Raw genomic sequence first — 8,097 nt, forward strand, 5'->3', positions numbered from 1 at the left:
CATGAAGTTGGATACTGGTTTTGTTAATGTTGTCGTTTTTGGAGTCTGACGATCTCTGCTTTTTGAGTGTTTATTTATGTGGAATGTAGTTATTGGTATGGTTCTGCCATTTTGCTGGAGTTTCTTAAGATTTTGTTTGTTTGTTTGTTTGACAGAGAGAGTGCACAAGCAGCAGGAGGGGAAAAGGGAGAGGAAGAAGTAGACTTGCCACAGAGCAGGGAACCTGATGCAGGGCTCAATCCCAGAACCCTCAAATCATGACCTGAGCCAGAGATGCTCAACCAACTGAGCCACCTAGGCACCCTTATTTTGCTTGTCTCCCATCTGTTTTGTTTTTCTGTTATTTCATTCTTTTGTGCTAAATAGATATCTTCTAGAGAATTATTATCATTCCTTTCTTTTATATATAACTTATATATATATAAAACCTTGTGCCCCATGGTTAAACATTTATATATTTATATTATTTATAAATTTATATTAGATATTTATTTATATATATTTATATGTATAATATAAATATATATAAAATAAATACATATATAATATTTATATATATTTATATGTATAATATAAATATGTATATTAACATTTTATTTTTAAGCAATCCCTACACCCAACATGGGGCTAGAACTCACGACTCCAAGATCAAGAGTCACACACTCCACCAATTGAGCCAGCCAGGCATGCCTCTTTGGACTATATTTTAAAAATCATTTACCTAGTGGTTCTTCTGGGATTACAGTGCACATCTTAACTTACAACAATCTATTTAGGATTAATACTAACTCAATTCCCATAGGATACAGAACTTTGCTCCAATAGATCTCCTTCCCTTCCCTCCACTCTGTGCTAATATTGCCCTATAAATTACATCACTATATTTTAAAGCCCAACAACACAGTTTTGTAATTATCATTTTATAACTTGTGTTTTACATCAATTAAGGGAAGAGCAAAATACATTCATGATGTCTTTTATATTTATCTGCATGATGACCTTTATAGGTGCTCCTTATTTCTTCATGCAGATTCAAGTTACTATCTTGTATCATGTCTTTTTAGCCTAAAGGACATCCTTTAATATTTTTTTCTGGGAAGTAAGCCTGCTGGTAATAAATTCTTCAGTCTTTGCTTATCTAGGAATGTCTTTATTTTCATGTGTGAAGGATAATTGTGCTGGATATAAAATTCTTCGCTCTTTTGCTCTCAGCACCCTGACTGTGTCATCCTACTGCCTTCTGGTCGCCACTGCTTTTTTTTTTTTTTTAAGATTTTATTTATTTATTTGAGAGAGAGAGAGAGTGCACAAGTGGTGGGAAGGGCCAGAGGGAGAGAGAGAAGCAGACTCCCCACTTGAACAGGGAGCCCCATGTGGGCCTTGATCCCAAGAACCTAGGATCATGACCTGAGCTGAAGGCAGATGCTTAACCAACTGAGCCACCCAGATGCCCCAGGCCTCCACTACTTCTAAAGAGAATCTGACTGTGGTTTTCTCGAGACGATGGGTTATTTTGTTCCTGCCAGTCTCAAGACTTTGTGGTGACATGTGTCATAGCCACAATTTTTTTTTTTTTTTTTTTTTTTTTTTTTTAGCCACGATGTTGTGGCCAAATCACTTTCTTTTTTTTTTTTTTTTTTTTTTTTTATTTATCTACGATAGTCACAGAGACAGAGAGAGAGAGAGGCAGAGACACAGGCAGAGGGAGAAGCAGGCTCCATGCACCGGAAGCCTGATGTGGGATTCGATCCTGGGTCTCCAGGATCGCGCCCTGGGCCAAAGGCAGGCGCCAAACCGCTGCGCCACCCAGGGATCCCCATAGCCACAATTTTTTACTGTGATGTGTCAAAGTGTGGATTGTGTTGTTTATTCTACTAGAGTTTGCTGGGTTTATTGTATGCAATATACTGATGGGCCTTTAAAATCAAATTGGAGAAATTTCCAGTGATTGTATCTCCAAAAAAAAAAAAAATACTGTGCCTTTCACTAAGGCTTTTATGATAACTCAGAAGTTCTGTTCATTTTATCCATTCTTTTTCCTGTCTGCTCTTTAGGCTAGATGATTTTCTGTTGCTTTATCTTCAGGTTTGCTGAGCCTTCTTCCAGTTTGCACCTGCCATTGGGCCCCTTCAATGAAGTTTTTATTCCAGTTACTACACTTTACAGCTCCAAAATTTCTGTTTGGTTTGTTTTATGCTTTACATCTCTGTCTTGGTGTTCTCTAGCTGATGAGTCAATATTACCATCATTTCTTTAATTCTTTAAAAATGATTTTCTGTAGATTTCTGAACATGGTTTTAGGCCTTTATCTGCCACGTCCAGCACCTGGGATCCCTCAGAGACAGTTTCTAGAAGATTCTTTCTTTCCTTTGTGAGGTAGCATATTTCTGTTCCTTCGTGTGTCACATTTTTTGTTGGAAAGTGGACATTCTGGATAATAGAACAAATCTGGAGTCTGATTTGCCTCCTCCAGCGGCTATTGCTGCATTTATTGGCTTGTTTAGTGACTTGCCTGGATGAATTACTTAGAGTCAATCCCCTCTCCAGTGTGTAAACACTAACATCTATGCTTTTTAACATTCCTGGCTTCATTGTTGCACTCAGCTCCCTATAAGCTGACCCTGGGTAAGGATAGCTTAGCAGTCAGCAAGCAGCTGGTCAAGGTTTTGCTTAAACACCTGAGCCAGTAAGATTTCACCCCTGGTGTGGTGAGGCACACGTTCAAAGTCCAGGCTTTCCCTGCTTGCTTGTACAGGGCCCCATGGTCAACCAGGGGGATGGGTAGCTAACCAGGCCCTCTCCCATTTTCCCTGAACACATACATGCACACAGCTTTCCAGATCCCCAGGAATTTGCAAGGCCTTTATCAAAACTCTACCCTATAGCTATCCCATTCCTCAGATCTCTTTTTTAAATTTTTGGCTAGTCTGTTGCTTTCCCAAATCAGTATTACAGCCTCAGGCAGCTGTGATATTGGCCTTCCTTGATTGTTTGCTAGAGAGATGGCAATTGCTTTTGACGGCGCCCCTGGACAAGGGGTTTTTCTCTGGAGCTCCAAATTAGATCAACACTCTCCAGCAGCAGTAAGACTGCTGGTCTTCAGGCTGCCACATCAGTTTGGGCAGAAGGAGATGGGAGCAGCCTCATGTTAAAATGGCACAAATCCCATCATTGTCAACAAAGGTTTAGTCCTTTTTCTTGAATAAATGTCTTCTAATTTGTTATATGCCTTTGGTTAATTTCCAGGGTTCTGAGATGGTCGGTTTTGACAATATTGTCCAATGTTATCACTGCTTTTGTAGAGGCAAGCTTTGCAGAGGCCCTCCACTCACCACTGCCCCAATTAAACTGCCCGGTCATTTCAGGCTCCTCATGCAAAGAGACCAGTAGACAAGGAAGAGTCACCATTCTGGCAGGAGGAGATAGGGTTTCAATTAAATTATGGGAACAAGAAGAAACATGCCTGGCACCCGTGTTATTCCTGGGCACCTCTTTGTACACCTTTGCCCAATTCACTGGTAAATGGGCAGGTGCAGTAACCATGGCCTAAGCAGGGTGAGGTGAGCAAGGTGAGGGTCTGGTCTCCCAGCCCATGGTCACTTAGCCCATTACAGGTACTACACAGGGATGAGAGAAACCTCAGGTGGGTCTGAGAAGTGGGAGACAATGAGTATCCATTGTGGCCTCAAGGTCAGCTGTAGCTATAGGGCAGTAAGTTCATCACACTGATATTCCTCATGGGAGGTTTCCCTGGAAAAGTGGCTCTCAGAATCCTTGAAGAGTTACTCTCAGAAATTGTTATGTGAAGTAAGTGGAATCAAGTGGCACTGAGGCTGTACTGTATTGGATCCCATTTGGGACTGAAATGTCCATTTCCCCCACTGCTGGGCATGTTGGTAGCTGACAATTCTCAGTGGAGTCCCTGCCTCTCATTTCTACCAGTGCTTTTGGCTGAAGAAAACCTCCTTGCCCAATGTCAAAGCCCCCTTCCTGGGGCAATCCACATCCAGAGACTGATAAATACAGATGTATGAAGGCCTAGCCCCCTTCCCCCAATGCAGAACAGCTCTGAAAGGCCATCCCAGTGCTAATGTTCCACATAGGATTGCCTAAGGACTTTGCAACTGCAGGACAACTTGACCTAGCCCACTGTTCAGTCCTGGTCCCTTGTCCCCTGCAGAGGTGTCGACCTAGAGGACGTTTCTCAACAAATCTCTTGTATACGAATCTCCACTTTGAGTATACTTCCAGGGGCACTCAACCTACAACAGCTGGCGTGGCACTGTCTTGACTCAATCATACGTAAGTAAGCCCAACAGTTATCATGAACCAATTCTCTCCTCTCCCTCCTCCTGGCAGTGAGGAAGGATAGGAGGGCAGCAGAAAAACCAAAAACCAAATGAAAGCCTGAATGACAAGTGTTAAAAGTGAGGCCAAATGTTCTATGACTGGATCGTTAAACCTTTTCAGACACTCTTGTCTAAAATCATGATTGCATAAGACCATGACCTCTGAGACTTTGACAATCACCTCTGCCGATGGCGCGCTGTTTACAAGGCCTGAGCTGGAAACAACTTCAGATCACGGATTGAGTGGGATACATCCTCAGTACAAGCACTGGGCACTGCTCTTAGAGGAGCTTAGGGTGCATTCCCTAAATGAATGCAGACAGTCCCTTTTACACGTTTTGTTGTTCCGGTCTTCTCTGATGCCCGCTGAGATGGTGGGCTTGGGTCACACAGCAATCGAGAGCCAGAGCTTGGGAGCTGTACCTGCTGGGGTTCAATCAGAGAAGTTGAACTAGTTGGAGAGAGGGGGCAGAGAGAAAGAAATCTGTTGCAGGGATTTGACCTTGCACAACATTGGGGACTGGTGAGCTTCTCTGATTCTGGAGCTTAAAGAACACAAGAGAGACTGTTGGGAGGGTAAAGTGAATGTGAAGTGGGGGAGACCAAGAGCAAGCCTGAGCCTCATAAGGACAAGTAAGCCCAGGGTAGTCCTGTGACCTCCGAAGCTGGCAGCATGAGGATCTGCAGAGTCCTAGATCCTTCATCACTGAGCCAAACACATACACCTGGCCAGGAGTCAGGGACTGAAGGAATATTCACACTCCTTTTTTTTTTTCTTTTAAAGATTTATTTATTTATTTGAGTGGGCAGATGGCAGAGAGAGAGAGAGAGAGAGAGAGAGAGAGAGAGAATCCAAAGCCGACTCTGGACCACCCCTGAGATCATGGCCTGAGCCGATATTAAGAGTTGGATGCTCAACTGACTGTGCCACCCAGGAGCCTCACATCCACACTCCTTTTAAATCCTGTAGCCAAAATACTGAGGTAGAAAGTTGACCATTATTGCCACATCTTACACTAGATAATAAGGAGATGAGAAAATCGGAGGAATAAAATATTTGGCGTGTATGTACATATATATTCAAAACATAGTTTCAAAATTATATACATAATATGTATTATACATAAAATACATTTTGAATATACAAAATAAGGAATAAATAATTGTAATTTTACAGTCATCTTTCCTGCAGCTGTTTATGTAGGTATCGCTGGTATTTATAATTACTTTGCTCCAGTACCCATTTCCTATTCCCTTTGTCTTTAACAAGCATCTGAACTAGTCGTGTTTCTTTGCCTTGCAGAGTATCCCAGGCATTTATTCACGAAGCGTTTGGGCTAGTCGAAGTTCTACCTAAATTGGGTTGTTAGCGCTTGCCATTGACTTTGATCACAGGACATGGGAGCCATACGAAGCACCAAGGAGACCTTCTGCATTCCAGACACACTCCTCCTTACCCCCGGTGTGTAGTTGCAACCCAATTTCTCCTTGATAGTCAACATCAATCACCCCAGCCAGTACAGTAACCCTCTTCTTTGCTTGTTGATTCAGCGCCATGGGGAGTTGGAGTGGCCAGATGGCAGTCTCAACATCCAGTTCAATAGAATCATTGTTGTGTCAATGATGGAAGTATTCTGTAGATCCATGGATGTTCATTTTGGCAGAAGTGCTGAGGGCAGGGAAGGCAAATTTGTATCTAGGGTAAATGCCTATTCCAGTAAGAACAAAAGTCTCCCCCCTTCCCTGATGGGAGTGGTCCAGTATAATCAATCTGTCTCCAGGTAGTTGGATGCCCCCCTGGGGATAGAACTGTATCAGGACCTGGTTGGTTTCCGCTGTCGACAAATTGGGCACTCAGCAGTGCCTATGGATGATTGGCCTCAGAGACTGGAAATCAATGATGCTGAGACCACACATAACCTGCATCCCTTCCGATACGGCTGCTTGGTTCACGTGCCTGGGAAAAATGACGAGAGTGTCTGAGAAGGAAAGCTGTCTGGTATCATCTACCAAACAGGTCATCTTGTCCACCTGGCTAATAAAATCTTCCTCTGCCGGGGTCACCATTTGATAATCATTCACTTGGGACACAAGTACCTTTGCACCCTGTACTGAATTAGAAGGGTCTACCCACTTATTTCTTTCTCAGACCTTCTCATCACCAACTTTTTGATGGTATTCCTTCCAGTTCTCTGACCACCCCGCCACACCATTAGCCAGAGCTCATAAATCAATATAGACCTGTACCTCTGGCCATTTCTCCTTCCAGACAAAGTGAACAACCAAAATTCTGCCCATTGGTAGGATATTCCCTTATTCCTATTCTTCAGGGCTGTCCCAGGGCCTACCATAGCTGTCCATTTTTGGATGGTACCTGTATATCATGAGAATCATCTATAAACCAGCATGGAAATATTTCTTCCTCACTTACCTTGGGAGCTCACGGGAACTCCCCCACGAGGCCGTAAATACAGATTGATGATAATAGCAAAGAACAGGGGCCATGAGTATTTGGGTCACTTCCTCAGGCAACTTAATTTTGCCTTAATGCCTTGCTTGAAACTGAGCTTCTATATACCACAACCCTTTGATGGTGGAGGACTGCTGTGCATGCCCAAATTTAAGGCTTTAGGGGTCAGATTACACCTAGCCCACGGTAAGTAGCTCAGGTCACAGGATAACTTGCTGGCCCGTGGTCAAGAGTTCAATCTCTATGAAAGCCCAGCAGCAAGTCAAAAATTGTGTCCCAATTACTTTCAAATGGAAAATAGTTAGGGGCACCTGGGTGGTTTCATCAGTGAAGCATCTGCCTTCGGCTCAGGTAATGATCCTGGGGTCCTGGGATGGAGCCCCCCACATCAGGCTTCCTGCTCAGTGGGGAGTCTGCTTCTTCCTCTCCCTCTGCTCTCTCTCTCTCAAGTAAATAAAATCTTTTTTTTTTAATGGAAATATTTATCTGCAGAGGATGACAGGAATTGGCTTTAAAATTCTGATGGCCTGCCCTGTTATTCACCTACGAGGGTCTGCTAACAGCTCCAAATAGCATCCTTCTCTGCCGCGGACACCTTGAGCACAATTGATCTGCTGGATCATGTGGCCCAAGAGACAGAGAAGCTTGTATAGCAGCCTGGTCTTGCTGCAGAAGCTTCTCTTGCTCTGGGCCCCACTCAAACTGGCAGTTTTTCAAGTCGTTCAATAAATAAGTCAGAACAGCATGCCCAAATGAGGTATATATCACCTCCAAAATTCAAAGAGCTTCATTGGAAGTTGTGTTTCTTTCCTATAGACAGGAGGTAACAGATGAAGCAACATGTCCTTTGCCTTGGAAAGAGTATTACAACATGCCCCCATTCCTGAACTCCTAGAATTTTCACCAAGGCAGATGGCCTCTGAATTCTTATGGAACTTGCTTTCCACTCTCTGGCACACAAGTGTCTTACCAATGTATCCTGTTCACCAGGTCCAGGCAGTGGAATATCTCAATGTAATGGGCCAGCACAATGACCTGGTAAGGGAAAGACAAGCAAAGTCCCCAGGAAGATCATGACATGGCCGGAGAGCTGATACACCCCTGAGGTCAGACTTTGGTGATGTTTTACTGGCCTTGACAGCTGAAAACAAACTGGTTTGTTGGTCTTTACTAACAGGTACAGAGAAAAAAATATTCGCAAGCTAAACAACTACATACCAGATGTCAGGCAACGTGCTGATTTGCTCCACAATGAAACCGCCCCTGGAAAAGCAGCTG

This window comes from Vulpes lagopus, chromosome 6, assembly GCF_018345385.1.
Source record: "Vulpes lagopus strain Blue_001 chromosome 6, ASM1834538v1, whole genome shotgun sequence".
NCBI classification, from domain to species: domain Eukaryota; kingdom Metazoa; phylum Chordata; class Mammalia; order Carnivora; family Canidae; genus Vulpes; species Vulpes lagopus.